Source organism: Dromaius novaehollandiae, chromosome 6 (assembly GCF_036370855.1).
Source record: "Dromaius novaehollandiae isolate bDroNov1 chromosome 6, bDroNov1.hap1, whole genome shotgun sequence".
Taxonomy (NCBI): Eukaryota; Metazoa; Chordata; class Aves; order Casuariiformes; family Dromaiidae; genus Dromaius; species Dromaius novaehollandiae.
The window spans coordinates 29,778,351-29,798,592 of record NC_088103.1 but is presented as its reverse complement, the minus strand read 5'-3'; the positions used below and the strand labels follow the sequence as shown (position 1 = coordinate 29,798,592).

The following is a 20,242-nucleotide window of genomic DNA, read 5'->3' as shown; positions in this document are numbered from 1 at the left end:
GGGCGCCCGAAGATCCAGGAGGCGGTTTGGGGTGGGTGGCGCCCTTCCTGCGCGCTGCAGATCGGTGCGATTTCCTCCTTCGCCCTCACTTTCTTATCCGTTGTGACAGTGCAAACAGGTTTTTACATTAAAAATGGCTAATTGTATTCCGACAGAAGTGGTGCGGCTCACGTGAGGTCTGGCGTTGGAAGGAGCCTGTGAAGTTTTAAGTTACTGGGGTGAAATTGTTTCTCCTCCTCTGCTTCCCTTCCCTCCCCCCTTTTGCTCTGTGGCTCACAATGATCCCCTCTTCTTGCAGGCTGTAAACATCCCTCGCGGGTGCTGCGGGCCCCCACGTCCAGGCCATGAAGGGCGAATACATTCTTTGCTAGCTCCAGACTGCTCTTTGACGTGCTTGGTAAAGTGCAGTTGTGTTGCAAAGACTCTAAATCTGCAAACACTTACAAAAGTAGTCTCGCTGAAGTGTTTGTGGGATCAGGACCAAAGTGGTTGAGATGTGGTGCTTATCAGTTCTGCTGCACGCTCTTGGGATGCCACTAGCGTAAATGATATGGAGAAGAGCCTATAGAGGTGGCTGCAAACCAGGCTTCTGATAAAGGAAGCATAAGAGCCAACTAGAATGGTACAGAAATGGATAAAGGATCGACCATACTTCAAGGAACAGTAAAAGGTTTAGAGGGCTTCACGGTAAGGTACTTGAGCGAGGAGTAGAGTTAGGCTTGCTGTTAGAGGACAAAACCTTGCTAAATTTTAATCCTGCACATCTTATATATTTGTATATTTGAAGGGGGATTAGAGAACCTGCCAATTATTAAAAAAAATCTTATTTGTTATATATACTTTTTGAAAATACCAATAGCTGAAGCATTGGAATGAGTCATGTAACTGCAGCATGGAGTGGCTTATTCTCACATCTGTTCACAATGCAGTTATTGACAGTGTCATTTGAGTAAAGGCTATCAAATTGTGTCTGTATCTTTAATATGCAGCCTGATTAATTTTTAAATAAGGCTTTTCATCATGGCTTTATTTTAGAAAGTTATTAGCATGCTAAAATGAAACCCATGTTTTTCTTTATGTTAATTCTGTCCCTTCTTGAACCTTCTTAATGTCATTTAAGAGTGAGTTGTCCCATGTGTGTACTTGAGGGCCTGCAAGACTGAATACACAGTTAATGAGAGCAGGACAGCTAACTCTGCATACTGCTTTGTTTGTCTTGGCGAGCCTACACGTATATCTGCTTGTGGGTGGGGTTTCCATAATCATGGTTCTGCCAGATATTGGTCATACTTTGCTCTTTTGATTTTTTTGGAGCAAAATTTCCATTTACTTCCATTGCCTTGAAGAGTTGAAGATGAAGCGGTGGCGGTGATGTTTAATTTTCTATATGGGAGTCTCCTTAAACTTTTGCTCTTGTGGTACAGAATTTTGATCTTACTTGAAACAGTGGAGTTAATTGGTAAATGCATCACTGTGGAATGAAAATCTGGCACTGGTGTCATATACTCTATCACACTGATATTTCTGTGCAAGACATTATTAGTATTAAATTTTAAACCAAGCCATCTACAGTACTCTCTTCTTAACTACCTACTCACTTATAAATAATCCAACATGCTAAAACAAATGCTGGAACACAGATACACTTGTGATTGGCTTCTGGAAATTGGTGAGCTATCAGGGCTAGAGGGAATGGGTTTAACATTAAGCTCTGTCCACCAAAACTGTCCTTCTACACTACATCTTCTCTGTCAATAAGCTGTTGGTGAAGGTGTCTCGGGTGATATCACCTCTTTCAGTGAATGATTTAAACTAGCAAGGACCAAACCTTGTGGAATATGTGACGTGCTACAGAGAATTGCCTTCTGTGTTGTTAACGTCTGAAGCTCTTGCGTAGCTCAGAATAACTTTCGACTGTGGAGACAATGCAAGCTTGCATCTTAGGCAAGGACAAGTAGTCTGTGGGCGGGCATATTGACTGTACAGTTTTACTCACAGTAGTCTGAGGCATATCCTAGTAGATTAAATAGACTGTCAACTCCAGGATACTTTTTATTCTACATTGCTATCAAAAAGTGATATTTAACAATTTGGTAGGACATTTACAATGGAGCTGTTCATTTAAAATAGTAAATGAATCGTCATAGTTTTCAATTGCTATACCATTTCATAAGTAACTAAAGAATATTGAAAATACCTGAATATTTCAGATATGATGTTACTCGTATTCAAATGTTGAAGGTGGAAATATTAAGTGCAAAGTCAAAGCTGCATTTAAAAACATTTACATTTATTTTGGGGGTAATGGTTTTACTCTATTAGTATGCACAAGTGCTGCATAACTTGCATCTAATAATAGTATGTTTTGTTAAACAGATGATTCTCCAGTTGCATTGACCTTGCCTTGTGTAGTAGGACCTTGCTGTCTGTTGTTTCAGACAATGCTCTGATGTGGGACCTCTCCTCCCACAGTGTTTTTCTTCATCTGTGCTACAGCATACAGCAAGAATGCTGCTGCAGTGATCTCTGGTATTCGAGGTTTTTGTTACACTGCATCTTCCCCCTCCCCCCCAGCATTTTTATAATGCATTCCTTTATTCCAAATACAAAACACTGTTGCTTGGATTAGGTTAATTTCTTTCTGTAGCAATGCAAATATCTTTCAGCAGTATTAATACCCAGCTGGGTTTCCCTGTGGAATTTAGCAAGATATAAAGGGGTTGTGTAGCAGAGTAGTTAATGCTTTCTCCACTACCACCGGTTCCTGTTAAAGAACAACCTGTAGATTTTGTCCTGATGAACCCCTTTGATCTGAATGCTTCCCTCTTAGCTTCTTCAGTGTTACTATGATTGTTGTGGATTGCAGCTATTTACCACATTAGACAGCAAAAAGAAAACCCAGTGTTTTAATATCCAGACTGAATTGCCTTCTGCAGGTGGTATTCTGTTTCTTGTCTGGTTTTAGATAACTTTCATACTCTGCCATTTTTCAAAGATATGTTTTCAACTAGTTACTGTTCAGTTCAGGCAAGTATATTAAAATGCTTTTATAATCTGATTGTTGCATTAATGGTCAGAGATTGCTGAGAATCTTTTAGTATTTATACTTTTACCAACTAAAATTCACACTTCTCATGACTTTCAAATATATTAGATGTTTGTTCTGTGACCAACTGCATTAATTCTACTGAAAACTATGGGAAAAAGCTCTAACTCTGGATATTTCTTGTGAAAGCTTCAAGTCACTATATTCCCTGCTCACACTCTGTGTACACCCATTTTGGTTCAACATGCTTATGGGAAGTAGTAACAGCAGAGGAATATCTGAGGCAGCAAATCTGTAGATTTCTGACTGCAGGAGAAGCTGACAAATGTGCGCAACTCCTCCCCCCCCCCCCCCCCCCCAATTTGGTCCTGTATTTGGTATATTTGCATTTACTGTTTAGCTATGCTGTGGGCTGCTCTTCTGTAACAACTTGAGAGGCAAAGGTGTCAAAGAGTGCTAGACAGATAATGCTGCTTGAAGTCTTTAGCATCATGGTACTTCTACATTTTTTTAGATTAAATATGTTTCTTAGTGTGACTTCTTTAGAGCCCTTGAAATTTTTCAGTGTAGCTGTTTTTTTTGAGAGTAGTGTGTTTTCATTTTTTCCCTAAAGGACAAAGTGGGCATACAAAAAGGAGAGAATCTTGCATAATTACCTTTGCTCTGCTGTGATAGCGCCATTTCCCCCCCCCCCCCCCCCCCCCCCGTTTATGCTTCTCTTAATGGTAAGCTTGTGGAAGAGAAAGCAAAAATAGGAACTATAAAATCAAGCAGTCAGGCAGCTGCTTATACTACAAATATTTTAATCTTAATAACCACTCAAAATGTTGACATTATAACTGACTTGAGTAAGCATCTGTTTTTATTGTGTGATTTATTCAGCAAAGTATAAACAAGAAGTCCCACTTAGGTGTTGTTCACCCAGTACACACACTAATGAAATACAGACAAACATAATGTGTTTTAAAGGTGGATGGCTTCATATATACCATAAACCAAAACCTCCATGGCTATCCCATTTAAAGATATTCCCAATTTCATTATCCTTGATAATTTAAGTATTTAAGTCCAATTATCGGGCTTTTTTCTTTATTTTCTTTTTGTAGAGGGAATTTAGAAAGCACCTATCACTGTTTTGGCATCTGTCACTGTATAACAATTACAAAAAGTAATATCATCCAAATTAAATATACTACTCCTTTGAGTAGTCTTGATGCATCCTCAGAGTATGTAATTGGTAGACTTAGTGTTTCAGTTTCAGAACTTTGTGCTTCCTTTGCTTTTTTTTGTTTTGTTTGTCTTTTCCAAAATGATCTGTTCTCCTTGTAAAATACGGCTGTTGGAGGGCAGTTCTGGTAATAGCTGCTTATTGCTCCCTGCCCACCAGTAATTTATCCCATACCAAATTTTGCTCTTGTTCTGGATTTTTCCTAGTTTCACCTTCCCCATCACATCGAATTTTGTTTCTTGTTACTCAGGGTCAGATTTTAAGTGGGAGTGATTGATACTAGGGAGGAGTGATACTATTTCATTCCTTTGTGTCATCGGTGCTTTTGGTTTGACAGAAACACAATATAAGCAGTGTATATAAACTAATGTAGATTAGGATATTGCCAGTCATTACCTAATACTGTGTTATTACAGATTGCTGTCCTCAAGAGAAGAACTTGATGGTTGCATGCTTTCATTTCCATGTAGTGTGTCTCCCTGTGCCTGGAAGCCAGGAATTCCATCTCTCTTTTCAGGGTGTGTTTCAGTGTCCTGGTCAGAGAGATTTGTCCCGGTTAGAGTACTTTTGTATTCAAACAGATTGGGCACCTGCTTAAGCTGCCTATCAGCTAAAAGGGTCAAGTCTAATAAAAGGCTGACTGTGTATTTACACACATCAAAGTCTACTCCTCCAGCAAGCATATCGTTTAGTAGCACTGTTACCTTTCTCTCCACAAGACCTCTCAGTGAGCCAGTATCTAGCAGAACTGCTCAGTCGTGCCCCGATGTTGAATGAAATCCATGGGGTTTCTCACAAAGCAGAATTACCGTAATTTACTCAGAAGGTTAAAGGGGACAGCTTTTTCTTTCCTAAGCGTTAAAACTTCCCCATCTGTACTCCTGACTCGTATCTGACTCTATCAGTTCTTTTTATACTTTAACTTTGAAAATAGGGGCTCATCTGTTGAGTATACCATGTCGTAGAAACTAGCAACCCTTCCTACATTTTGGATATATAGGTTATGTCACATGCCTCTGTTACAGATAATATTATGGAATAAATCACATAAAGATGCTACCAGTCAGCTATTCAAGTAGCGATTTAAAAATGCAAGTTGCTTGTTCAGTGTTAACTTACACTGAAAAAGTTGAGAGACTTCCTAATTTTGGAAAAGTCATAATGTTGACCTTATATATTTCTTCTCTTTCAACACCAGTAAGCATCTAGGTCTCTACTTTATCTGTCAGTGTATTTCTGGATGGATTCCTCTTGTCTCTACAGAAAGTTATATTAGCTTAGCCCAAATCCATGTAACATTGGATGTTGTTGTTTTTATTGTGTTATTTATTCCATGTTGGCAAAAATATGGTGTGTGTAAAAACAGTTTTTGCTATCCGGCCATCTTTTAGTCCTCTATTAAAACAGATTTCAGAGATTGTGTTACAGAATTCCTCTCTAGAATTGAACTAACTTACAGTCTGAAACAGATATGTTAATTGTTGAAGGAGAATGGGCTTTTTAACCTAAGCCAAACTTTTTTTTTTCTTAGTACTTACCCAGAAAATGTTTGTAGATGAAGATCTAGAGTTTAAACTCATTTGAGAATACAGATGAATCCCGGAGTGTATTCATCAGTTGTTCCTGTTTTCATGAAACTTTCCTTTAAGCAGATGAAAGTTAAGAATATACATAGTAAGCAGAAGTCAAAATGATCATTTAAATTTAATTTAAAATCAAGCTTTAGTGGCCAATTTTGCTATATAGCAACACTATAGTATTAATTTTGTTATTTTTTGTTTGTATTAAGTAGATTTTGTCAACTACCAGTCTAGTTGTGTAGATGAAGGTTAATATTGCTTATATATGGTTATTGAAACATTTTGGTTTATTATAGAGACAGAATATTCTTTCTGAACATTAGTTTAGGGCTATGGGTAAGGGGATTATCAGTCTTCAATGCACTGTTTTTAATGTGTTATTTTTAGTGATCTGCTGAAATGTTTCTTGTTCCAACAAATTCTGAGTTAGCAAATGTTTTGTTTTTAACTGAAATACTATATTTCACTCAAAATTAATTATGAACATTTTTTGGAAAAATACTTTTCCTCTTGTTGAGATTGTTGTTGTGCAGGAAATTGTAGAACTCCCTGACGGCTTAACCCTTCTTATTTCTATGTAAGAGGAGATAATAGTGACCTGGGAAGACTGGAGAAGATATGAAGTCTGAGGTTTTTCTGCCCTTCATTAAATTTTTGTAGATCCTTTCCTATAACAGAATAGGAATGGCTTATGCATGGGCAACAGTGTCGGATGCAAATGGTTTTTCCTGCTTTTCCAAGATGAGGAAATACTAGATTTTTGGATTTCTTTTGTAAAACCAGAAAAAGAATTGGTAATTTGCGATATTAATAAATGGATAACATCTACAATTTAAATTTATTTGCCCAATTATGTTTTTACTCAACCCAATCAAATTCCATTCCAGGGGCTTGCCAGCAAGCTGATTCTATTATGAAAACTGTGTTGTCAGCAACAATTGTTCCATACATCGTTTTCCAAATCCTTGTCCTGCCTCCCCTTGTATCATTAGTTTGTCTTTAAAATGTTGAGTGTGGAGCCTTCATTTTTGTCTTAAAATTCTTGAGTCATTATTGTTCCCATTTTCCTATTGTTTTTACAGCTAAACTAACTGTTTTTGATTAAAGCTGAGATTCTGAGTAATTATGTAACAGTGGGACCAGGGTCTTCTAGAAAACCACATTTTCTAAGACTGTAAGAATTACAATACTATGAAACCTGTTTAGAAATAATTTTTCCGTACTATTTGAACTGTGATTCTAGATTTGCAAGCCAAATTCATTAGTGGTTTGTAGAAATAAGCAGTTCTCTAGACAGCAGGCTATAAAACAGATCAGCGTTAAAATATGCAGTAACATCTTTCAGATGGCCATATAGTATTAGACTACAATGCCCATCTGAATTCTTTTTGAAGATCCAGATCATAACATCTGTTTGGAGTTTTGTTACCTGTTAGGCATAGGAATCATACAGATGTTTGGACAGTTGTCAGGAGGTCTTCAGGTCTGTCCCTCCAGAAGAGGCAAGTTTGTGTGTTCTGGCAGATGGTTCTTCAGTGTGTTCTCTTAAAAATTGAAAATGTCATTCTACTTTGCCAAAAGCTTACCTCCGTGTTCATGTAATCCACTGATTTCATTCCATATATTCTTTATTCTGTTGTGCAAGTTGATAATGAAAGTATTTACCCTTAGCATGCAGTTGTCCCAAGTTGTACAGGTACATAAACACTGTTCTTGAGGCTGACGTTTCTGAGAGCAGAAGGTAATATGTGACAGTTATAATGGTGCAGTACAGTTTTATACTGTATAACAGCTTCTGTGTAGCCCTCAACTTCGTCTCAAATGAGTGCTGTTTGGGCTTGACTCGTGAGTTAATGACAGAGCTGTAAAGATGTTTGAGGAAGGTGTGCACAGATCTAAAGCAAGGCCAATCCGTTTGGTATAACAGCATTTGAGCTATGATGGCCAATAAAATATCTGATCTGTACATGACTCATTCTCTGCTTTAAACTCTGTGCCTTCCTCTGAGTTGACATGGTGCTCTCAGGTTATTTTTATTTTGCTGTATGATGCCATTTTCAGTCCTTTATCAGCTTTTCTCTGTTCACTCCAACTCTCACCCCCTACCCCTACTGAAAAGAGGAAAAAAAGCCCCCAAAAGAATTAAAAAAGAAAACCTTCCTTTTGCTATTCATGCGTGAAATGCTCTCAAACATTTCAGGTGCATTTGACTCAGTGAAGGCAATGGATACTTTGCAAAACAGCCTCCAACTCCTAGTTTTCCCACAATATCCATCTTGCTTACAGTAAGGCACTATTCTGTTAGCAGCTATGCATCCCAATAAAGGTTTTGAAGTCTGAACTGAGACAGAGACTGTCTCGGCTCTTGGCTGATGAATGCAAAGGAATTTGGCCATGTTCCCTTCACTTGCCAGAAAAGCAAGAAGACTGAGGCCCTTCCACTGAAGGCAAAAAGGGAGCTCTGATCTTTCTCCATGTGGATTTTGCAAGTATTGAGTCCTTGACCTGCTCTTGGTAGGACTTGTCTATTCCTTGCCTGCTGGATGTGGCCCAAAGCCCCCAGGAAAAAAGGTTGTCTTGTCTAGATGAACCTGTGCTTTTTTCTCTAGTTACTGTCTTGCATATCAAAAATAAAAAACCCTCCATGTTTATGTTATGGTTTTTATGCATGTTGCTCATCTCTTACTCCCTTTCTACTAGATAATAAAGACCTACTAGCTTCATTTTTTAATATTTGAGATTATATATATATATATAAAATTAAAACAGCATAGATCTTGTCGACTAGTATCCAACTATTGTAGGTTTGAGTGTAGGCACTTTCAATAGCTGGTCCTCTGCCATATAGAGCTTTTCTGCTTTCAATATTCAGATATCTGACAATCCATTAAATCACGTGTGGTTATAATAAAGTATATTAAATATAATAAGGAAGTTATCAGTGAAATTGGGGCTTATTTTTAATATACGCTGATACAGTTTTAAAATGTATTTAATTTGTTATTGTCAAATCTTTGTAATTTATAGTACTAAAATTAAGATATCAAACTTGAGTTTAAAAGTAGTACAGTAATAATAGCTACTGGCATGTATTTCTAAACACGACTGACAGATAACCTAAACCTGTTTTGTCCACATATGTTAATTACATGCTGAAAAGTAAATAAAACAGTGACATGAAGAATCCTGTCTACTAATTCTGTGAACTGATGTGAAATACATTGTTAATATCACTGAGATGCATGAGGTACACTCAGCATGCTGAGTATCAGGATAATCATAAGAGAAGTTGCATGCAAAAGAAGTGACGAAATGCCTACATTACATTTTCAATAAAATTTGTCGAGGCAGTATAGTGCTTTTAACATTGTTATTTCCATTGCTGGTTCCTCTTATATAATGACATTAGACTGCTTAAATAAAAAGTCAGCATTAATGAACTGTTAATAAAGCAGAAAACTATACAGAAACTACTGAAGAGCTTGGGAAGCACTGTATGTTTCTAACTTAACCTCTTAGGGTTATACTCAGGAGCTGTTCTCAGTTTGTGAAATACTTGGAGAGGTCTACAGTAGATTTTGGTTTTGAAGATGGAACTTGCTTTTTCTAAACTAAATTTCATTCTATGATTTTATTTTTCTTAGAATTAGGTAAAAAAATGAAAGAAAGATACCTTAATTTTCAATCACATTGGAAATCATTAATAACAAGATGATTAATAAAATGGTGTTAATTGTGTTTAGCAATTGCATTGCTAAATAAATCTTGCTAAATTAACAGGAGCAAAAGAACAGGTGTGAGGAGGCACTTAACTGTTTGCAAGATTAATTCATTATAAAAATAACAGGGTTACTGATCTTCTTAAAAACATATTTAAAAAGATCCTACAACTTAAGGGATGCCTATTGATTTGGAAAAGAAGGCAACAAAAAAAAATCTGGTTGAGCAGGTAACTATTTTGAGATGTGGCAGTAGAATGCCTAAGAAGGCAGATGAACAATAAGTCCTCTGAAATCTCAAAGGACTGGTTAGTGTGCTTTGTTTTATGTATGCTGGTTTTATATATTGGTTGTTTGAAGATACTGTTTTTGTTTTGTTTTTTGTTCTGGTTTTTTATCTGACCTCAGTTCTCACATACGATCTACTTCTTCCTTGTTGGCTTCCTAACAACCAGAAAATAACATATGGGAAAGCAATGCCATCCATAATGTAGACTTGTGTCTTAGTTTAAAACCTCTAGACCAATGTTGTTTCCTTACTCTGATTTTCTGAAGAGTTATTGTCAAATATTTTTAATGTTTTATATTTTCTAATTATTTCTAGAAGAGACTGAACTAAGTAAGTTTTGAATTGTTTCAGAATCTTTACTAGGCTCTAGTTTTTGAACAGTGATATCTTCCCTCTTATCCTCTGCACTGAATTTCTAACATATTTTCTTTAACCATATTGGCCAGTACTATTTGATTATACATTTTAGTTTTTATCTCTGCTTTTTATTTTTTCACTAGTGCTATGTAATCTAATCTTTTTACTTCAGCCTGTTTTCTTTCTTTATGTGTAATTATTTTTTCTGTTCATTTTCTCAAGAAACTCATTTATGTACCATTTTGGGTTACCTTTTGTTTTATTTTTTTTTTCATTCTGTAGGTTGCATACAGCCTGTTTTATAGATTGCATAAAGTTAATTTAACAGGGGTGAGTAGGTACAGTAGCAGTAAAATCTATGAATTCATTCTCCATGGCTTGATTCCATCTTTCTAGAGCCTGTCCTTTCAAGTCTGTCTGTAGACATTTTGGGGATTTTTTTCCTTATAAAAGAAGTTTTGGGGTTTTTTTGTTTTTTGTTTTTTGTTTTTTTTCCCCCTCTAACTTCTATAATTGGGGAAAGGAAGGGAGGACTATAGGTAGTACAGTAGCTGAAAATTCAGATCTGAAATTTGCATGGTCTTCCTCCTGCTTGGGTGGGTACAGAGACCTACTCTTGTTTAGAAATTTGCCTCTGAATAACTGTAAAGCAGATTTAATTTTCAAATTTTGTAAATCACTAAACAAATTGAAAAATGTTAATGTTTAAAATATTCCTAAGTTAATGAATCCTGTCATTCAAGTCAAGGAAATACCTCTGAAATCTTTATTTAGACATGTATGCAAGGCAGTAAACCCAAGGATAGAGAGAAGGATGACTACCTGATTGTGCTAAGGGACTAGGAGATAAATGATGAAATACAATGCAAATAAGTGTAAATTTTTTTCTACCTGCATAACATAGTAAAGAAACTCCTTAAGAGTTCTGTAAAACCATGAATAATTTTTTCAGCAGTCAAGAAGAACTAGAATATTAGAAATATTGTTTAAAGAAAGAACTCCACATAATAGATATTAGTCAAGAAAATGGAGAGCTTCAGACTAACTGTTGTACCTTGTGAGTACTAGTAAAGGTGATATTGTAGAAAGTTTACCTTTTGCCTGGAAGTATTGATGAAACTGGCTTTTGACAGGAGGGGCATTAGGAGCTTATGAGTCTAGAATAGCAGCAGGTGACTCTAGAGTATCTGGTTTCTGTTTTTTTTCCTCAGCTTGGCAGAGTCCTAGAGTCTTTATTGGCATCTTGCCCAAGAGAAGCCTGATTACTAGTGCTTTTGCTTCTCCTTATCTCTCAGTTCGCCACCTAGATAAAGGCCTGATAATGTTTGATTTGGTATTTCAGAATAATCTCTTCATCGCCATTCTTGTCATTCCAGTTGCTGGTGACATATAAATGTCTCTATTCAGTGTGTCATTTGGGCATCACTTGATCCAGTCATAAAATTTTCTCAACTTCCTCTTATCATTTGTAATAAAAATGTAGCCCTTGCTCATTGTGAAATCAAAGAGCTTGTTTTCAGGAGCAGCAGACTTGGACTGCTCCCTGAGGAAGAACGAGCCAGGAGCTGAGGGTCTGTCACCAGCCAGCGTGGGACCAGCATGAGCTGACCAGTCAGGTGCAACGTCAGTCCAAGAAGTCCAGTCTAAAGGTTAGGACCAGCAGCGAACAGGGCTGGGTATGACATGGCCCAGCCCAGGAGCAGGGGCTACAAGCCTCAGCTGAAATGGCTCCTGTGCCCATGGGGTGGGTGTCCCAGGTGAGGCTGCTTATGGCAATTAAAGGCTGCTGATGCACTCAGGGCCCTGATAATCCCTCTGAAAGAGATCTGTGATGATCCTGACTTCACATCAGATTCTTATGTTAGTCGCAACATTGTCCGTTGTTATCATGCCTGAATATGTTACAGAACACAGAGTAGTTTCATATCCATTAGGTGTTACAGCAGAAATAACCTTGAGCATTTCAGCATTGATCGGCCGGTTCATTATCTTTTACAATACTTTTGTGGTTGGTTCTTTGGCTTGTTTAGCTGTGACACAAACTGTTTCTTTTCTAATGCTTTCCCTTCTCCTTTGCTGAATGGTGGGAGATGCATCAGACATACATTTGTGTCTCTTTCCTGCTAGGACTTGTTGGAAGGTCTTAAGAAAGATATTAAGCAACAAACTGTGTTAGCAGTACAGCTGCACAATCATATGAATATAAACTAGTCTGTAGCCTATTTATGTAACATTAGACATAATATCTTATTACCTTTATGTATGAATATGAGAACATACATGTATATAGTTTGGAAAAAAAAAAATCCCTTGCTAGCATTTTCAGATTTTAATGAGTCATTGCTGTTTGGATACTAGCAGTTTGGCACACCTTACTGCCTATGTCAAAAAAGAGGGTGTTCTAGAGAAGGAAGTGTCCTTTTCCAAGTTATGACTGCATTTTTAGCCTGGTTTCTTATGGAAAGGACTTCACACAGTCACACTGCGTGTCTGTATATCTTTTCTGCCAACTTTTGAATTTGTTCTAGAGCAATCAAGTTTATTACAAAGGTACAGAGCTCAAAAACAGTAAAGGTTCAACAGATTTCATGAAAATACTATTCAAATACAGGAGAGAAGTTCTGTAAATGATTTTAGCTGTGAAGAAGTTGCTGTGTGTTTGCACATTATTAGATAACAGAAGATCTGTGTAGGAAAAGTTTCAGTGGGAGTGGGTATCCCCTTAGACATCAAAATTATTCGACTCTGAGATAGAAATCTGCAAAAAGCCAGGTTACACTGTTTCTGGGAGTAAATGAGGTATATAATACTTGGTTAGTCTATGTTCTATTTTTTCCTATGTTCTGTGTTTTTCAGTATACTTTTACCTACTGCATACTCCCCACAGATGCTGTGTCCTCTGAAATGTTTGTCCCTTACTTTTATCAACAACTTCACTCTGTATTTACATTGCATTCTGTCTATTCAGATGAAATGACAAGATTTTTAAGAAATGTAATGAACTTTGAACAAGTGATTGTTTACATTAGATAAGTCTAGAATTAGCTTTTGCCACACATTCTTATCCCAATTAACTATATTGTGAAGACTAAAGTAAACTAAAAAAATCTGAGATAAAGGCCCATCTTACCAAGACAGCAGATTTTAATTTTTAGTGTTCTTAGTTCTTATTATTCATGAAGCAACTAGCTTGATCACAGTAACTGAGTGAGTTGTTTTATGAGGATTACACTTGTTGAACACTTGCTGAAGGTTGTGTTTTTCTTCCAAAAGAAAGGGTGAAGACCACATACACAGTTAAAACATATTAACTGGAAGCTGAATAAAACCCTGAAGAAGAATCTCATAAGTGCACAAAAATGCTTAATAGCAATGGTAGGCTAGTGTTAAGAACTCTTGTAGTTCCTCAAAATCTGTGGATGGATTTTGACCTGAATTGTATATGAAGGTCATTTTATGTGGTAGTCTTTTTTTGTCATCCTTTTCAAATGCCTAAGCTTCTTAGCATTTTTGGAGAATTCCTTTGTTGCGTTCAGGACAAGAAAATGGAAAGCATTATTCTGGTTCCCTTGTATTACTTCTGAAAGCATCAACAGGATGAAAGTTGGACCTTTATGATTCTTCCTACCAGCATAACAGAAATGTTAGATTGGTTAGTGACATGAAAGGTATGACATGAAAAGGTAATGATAATGGGAGACTTCCGTAATGTCAGGAACTGAAGGAAATTGCCTTTCTTTGCAACTTTGAAAAGAATTTTGGGGACCTAGTTACAGTGTAAATTTATAATTTACACTTATTCAGTATAATTTTCAAAGTAAAATTGAAGACTGTAGAGTAGAAGTTTGGGATCCATAGCACAAAAAGAGAAACAAACAACCTCATACCTTTATACGTATGTTCAAGCTTAATTGACTGTATTAAGCACATCAAAGTCCTTGGCAGACCAAAAGCTCTGTAGTAAGTGTGAGAACTGTAGTCCTAGGGATCATAGTCTGCAGACTACTTCCATAAAGACTTTGAAAGATAACCAAGAAAAACAAGTAAGTCTGTGTTTGCTCAGCAAGTATACCGACGTTCATTGGAATCTTTTTAGAGATCCTCATATGGCCTAAATACGAGCATCAGAATGATGCATGGAGACATGGTATATTAACCTTCAGACATTTGTCTCTTTCAAATAGGTTAAAAAAGATAAAGGGGAACTTAAGGAAAATGGAAATTGCTGTAAACATACAGTTTTCTCTGTGTCTGGTTCCATTTATCTTGGAAGACACGACAGTATATTATAAAGAAACTTTCTAATTGTGACCCTGGCTATATTTATGTCCTGTGTATTTGTTGAATAAAATTGAATTATTAATATTTGCACTGTGGATTACAATGATGCGTACAGTAGCTGTTAAATATAAAAACCATTGATGATGTTGCTAATTGAAAATTGGCGATAACAACAGGAAATTGATTATGTTGGTAACGATCTCTTATATTAACATTGTAAATACCTCTAAAAATCATTTGCAGTTCAGTGTGGTTTGCTCCTTGCACATTAATTCTAGTAAAAGTGAACATCTTAGAGAATATTTCATGGTTTGAATGAGTCAGATGTCAGGGTGGGCTTTTTCCCAGAGAATGATGCAGTTGATACAGCTGTTGTAGGCAAAAAATGAACACGGTCTTGATTTGGTGAGCAAATATTGTTTGCTGTTTGAACAGTGTTATTTTCAGGCTCACAGTGCTTAAAATCTTGAAGTGTTAGAACTGAAGTAGTATCACAAGATTATTTCATATATTTTCAGGGATGCTTAATAAATAGTTTTATGAAAATGACGTGTGTCCTAAGCAGATTATTATCCTCTAACCAACAAAACACCTCCCCCCTCCACCAACTTCTGTATAAGGCATGATAATGACTCTTTGAACACCTCTTCACATACAGATTAGGTTGTTCATCGTTACTTGAAATATATACTAAGCTTCTAGTTTTAATAGACTTACTCTCATTACAGTTATGACAGTTGAGTAATAATATATAAGTGATTACTCAAGTAACATTTGTAATAGCACCACTCTGGTTCAGCATAATGGGAATAAACGTGTTAATTTGGGTTTACAGAAGATAAACTATAGCCATGTATATGCTTCTAACATACCATCAGGCCTATTTTAGTAGCTAAAAATATTTTTAGTATGGATTTGTTCTGTTCTCAACAACATGGCAAGAATTACAGCTAATGGCATATAGGCTGGACAGTGAGAAGAAGGGAAATGAGAGAAGACTTGGGTGCTTGTACAAAAAGATAAGGATGAAGGAACAAGACGAGGAATCTAAGGTGTTCTTGTCACTCGTTGTGTGACAGAGTTTTGAGTAATTTTAAAATTCAGATAAGGTAACGGTCTTTATGGCAAGGTGCAGTTGTCGTTTATTAAAATATGTCAGTGTGCTGCTTTAAGTCCCTTAAGAGCATGGTTTTGTATGGGGCAGAAATGCCAAACTAGCTCGAACAGGAAGGCTACTTACCGGTGACACTTCATTGTGAGCTAGGATTAGATAAGAAAGGGGCCTGCCAGGGCTGGAGATTCCTGCTGAGGGATGGGGTGTGCATGTGTGTGTGGCAGGGATTTCAGCCTTGTGATCTCAACCTCTTTGCTCTCCCTTTAGGAAAGGGGAGGATGAGAGAAAATGGAGTGGATAGGATATTTGGGAAATGGCTCTTTACCTTGGGGCTGAACTGACGTTCAGTTAAAAGCTCCTGAGCCAAGGCTTGTAGATCCTTAAAATTAGTACTTGTTCTTGCACTGTCCAAATACAAACTTGTTGTAGAAACTGATTTGCCTGTCTGCTTTGCTGCCACAGCTTAGGTGCCAGTGTAGGGAAGAGCCTTGCTTGGGGGCATGGTTGGTGCTCCACCAGGTCATGGAGTGTGGTTGGCCTGACATAAAAAATGGAGGGAGTATACCTTCTTTACAAATGAAATTTGGATGCAGTCCTAGGTTACTGTTGATTTTTTAGAGACATAACCAGGTGGCAGATTTTGAATGTGCTAACCAAGTTCTTGGAACAGTAATGCTTATATGTAAGCAGGACTTCTCAGGATCACCCCAGTAAGATGATGATCCTTGTGTATTTTGTAGAATATTTAACACTGGGTGGCAGGAGTGAAGGAACTTACTTATTGACTGGGGAGAAACTACATTAATAGATGCTGCAGAGAACTTGGGAACTTGTTAAAGCATAAGTCGAAGATATGAATGTTGTCATTGAACCTAGGGGAGCACCAAAGTCTTCCAAAGTGGACAAAGCCTTGAAATGAGATCGTGGCTAAATTATTTCCCAGTTTGAAGCTGGAAAAGTTTCAAAGGATTTGGGTGATTGGTTGTTGGTACTCAGAGAACACCCATGGCCAGTGCTGTGAATATGTTATTTGCTGTTTGCTCAAGATCTGTGCAAGATCCTTGGCAGTCGTGAGTGAGTGAGCCAGTTCTGACCTCATGGTGAGAAGGATGTATTACTAGGCTAAACTAATAACGTTAAATACTGAACTAATTATCTGGAAACCTGCTTGGGTTAGAAGGAGACAAACCTGTTGCTTGCCCTTGTCTTTTCGTGCTGTGTCTAGTTCATGTATTTCTTCCTTGCAGTTCAGTTCCTGGCTAAACCAAAGTTGGAATGAATTTAGGAAAGGAGAGTTTGTACAGAAGCTAAAAAGGAGGATAGGTTTCTGATGTTTTCATATAGAAAAAGACAACCCCCTTTCCTTAGACTTAATCCTTGTCCAAAGAAGGAAAGCAGTGAGAACCCTCTAACAGGTCTGAGGATCAGCTGTGGAGAGGTGGAGGATTGATGGCAGATCTCCACCACATGGAAATGATTAAGGAAAAATCACAACATGCATAGTGCAATTTATTGCCAGTAGTTGCCAGATGAAAAAGTTAATAAAGTTGCTGCCTAATCAGACCACGTCCCCTGCATCTTGTCTGTCTTTCTGCATGTCTGAGGCAAGTTTCAGCTGTTGTTCAGTTGTTTGACCTCACATTTGGCTTCAAGGTGAACATTTTTCAACAGGCTATATAGAATGTAACCCCCCCCCCCCCCCCCATTTCTTAATACAGTGGTCTCTAATCCTGGTGGTTCCAGTGATCATAGATAATGGTGGAGGGGTTTGACTAAAGCTTTTCTGAATAACTTTTAAGTTGACCAAATGAAAATATCTATCCAACAAGCATCCTCATATATTTATCGAATGATCTTTCCCTTGATAGGCTAATGTTAAAAAGCTCTGAAATTCTTAGACATTGTGACTAGTATGATCCTTCAGGTGCCTTTCCTTAGTCTAAATAGCAGTGTAGGTCTTAATATTCCCTGATTTTTTTCACTGAAACAGAATTCCTACAGTCTTCAAAAGGAATTAGCCTAAGTAAAAGTTTAAGTGATACTAAATTAATGTAACTTTCTTCTCTTTAATTATGTTGGAAGTATGTTTTACCTAGGCAGTTTTAGACTTCAATCCCAGATAGAATTTTATTAAATAATGAATGTTAATATGTTAATAGCATTAATAATAATATTAATGACTAGAACTGGCTTGTGCTTTAAGTCTTAAGGTGTACACAACACAGGAAAAGAAAAAGTAGACAAATCAGTTTCTCAAGTCTGAAAGCATGTGACACACATTTTGCGCATGTGTGTGCTGAAAGATTGCCAAGATGTTTATTTTCATTATTCAGTTGTCTTTGTTGGCTGACCTCTGCATCCAGGATGATTCACTAATGCTGGATCTAATTTCTTATATTTTTACTTTCCTTTACTGCTAGAAGGAGCACATTACATTTCTGACATAACTGAAGCCTTGTAAAGTGAACCAGTGTAGTTATTAATGGATTTCTTCAGCTAATCTAGTGGCTTTAGAAAATGTCAGCATGTGTTGAGTACAATGCAGGCTTAATAGTCTACTTCGTGCACTTTTATTTCAGATTTAACCATGAATCACAGTGTTTTGAGTGAATATGCAACAGGCAGAATATGATTTTGAGTAACTTCAGCATTGTTTTTATATGTGAATGCTTGCATATGTTCCCATGAGGTTTTTAATAATAGGATCTAGGCTTTGGCATTGCATGTGCCAAGGTATGCAAGCCGGCGAAGCCGCAGGAAGTGAAAGGTCTGCCATTTTACAGTAAGTTACAGAATACTGTTTTATTGGTTGAGCTTATGAGTTTTATGCTCAACAGCATTTATGGCCCTGTGTTAACACAGTTCTTCATAACATGTTTAATGAATTCCAGTGGTTTAAGGAATTTGCTGGGCACGGTGAATTGAAATCTGTTGATTAGAGTGGAAAGCAGGGGCTGAAAACGGTGTAACGAGGGACACGTGAAACCCTTGTCTGTTCAGCAGAGTCCCTGCTTCAGGCATTTTGCAGTTTTCTATAGATCAGAGGCTTGTTGATGACCCTTATTAATGCCTTCTACCATAATGCAGTTTTTACTATGCATGTTATTTCATGAGATTTTAGTGTAGTGCTGCACTAGATAGCTTTTCTCATAATCTATGATTTTTATGTTCAGGGTGCATTTAGATGTCATAGCAAACATGGTCTAAAGTCAAGCTGCTACTGAGAAGTCCTATTTTCCCTTCTGGGCATTTGTAATATTTCCTTTTCTTGGGATATAGTGATCATGTGGTGACGAGGTGAATCAAGGCATTTGGGAGAAAAGAAGAGTTTCCTGACAAGTCAGCTAGATGAATCGACTTAACTCTGTGGCCTCACGATCTCTAGGCCCACAGGATGGGGGAAGTGACTCAAGGTCAAAAGTGAGGAGTGAGACTGCCAGTTTTTGTGGCAACTAGCTGTTACATTGGCATAGCTGAAAAATCAAACTACATTTACCAATTGCAATGATGTCTAAATCAACTTAAGCAGCCTTTCTATCCCTTCCCTTTGCTGCTGATTTCCTCTCCTGTGGTGTTGTAGGACACCTATTAGTCCAGTCATGATGATGTGGATTGGGAAAATGATCTAGCTGTAAAGTAACTTGAGCAAAAAATTTTTGAGCTGGATCAGTTCCCTATCACATTGCAGTGGTCGTGAGAGGATGGGAACAGCTGGACATGGGTAGGGAGCTTCTTAAGCAGACATTATTCTTGAAGATATATATTTCAAACAAAGGCCCAGATAAAAAGAGAAGAGTGACGCTGACGGAGAGAAATGGGGCAGGCATATAGCCTGTGGAGCTGACGGGAAATGTGACCTTGGATGGGGAAGATTGAGATAAAGTTCTAGAGAAAAGAAAAGGCAAATCCTCAGAGAGGCAGTTTGGAGAGCATACTTGTAGACTCTTTGGCATAAGAGAGAGGTGGGAGAATAATACTGAAAGAAACTTCTGGGAAGACTGTGAAGAGCAATTCTGGTCCCTGGATGAGCTTTGTTGACAGAATCTGGGAAAGAAGGGGACTTGTAGTTATAGCAGCTTTCAGTTCACAGAAGTGCATCAGTGATAGGATTTTTAAGTTTCTTTACATCGTTCTATATGGAGAAACTGGGAAAAAAATAATGTGTATGATAAACTTTTTCGTTTTTTTTTTAATTCTTTGTGTAGTGTTAAAATTGCATAATGAAGTTGCTGGCTTTTCCTGCCATGCGTAATGATGTTGTTTCGTAAGAATTTCATTCAGCAACCAGAGAAATAAACTGTATATTCTTTGCAGTGACAGTCCATTCCGTTAATTTTGTTCCTGGTTTAGCAGTATTACAGGGAATACATTTATGAATATATTACAGTAGTTTGTTTTCACTGGATCGTCTGGAATTTTTCTGGTGTGAACAGACAAGATGAATCAGTAGACTGAGGTATTTTGATAGAAGAAAGAAATCCTCCAAAAATTAGTACTGAAGGATATTACTGATACATATACCTGCTTTGTACTTTTTACAAGTATTGTTTTTATTTGATATAGCAACAATGAGACTTAAGAGTAAAAATAAGATCAAGAAAAAACAGCTGCTTCTCCTTCTAGCTCTC

The 20,242-nt window shown here is 37.2% G+C and overlaps 1 protein-coding gene across 4 annotated transcripts in view; it reads left to right on the top strand.

The window, feature by feature from the left end:
• The window catches only part of PLCE1 (phospholipase C epsilon 1), a 169,640-nt gene that overhangs the window by 1,016 nt on the left and 148,382 nt on the right, over positions 1–20,242 (top strand). The gene's annotated exons all lie outside the window — the stretch shown is intronic.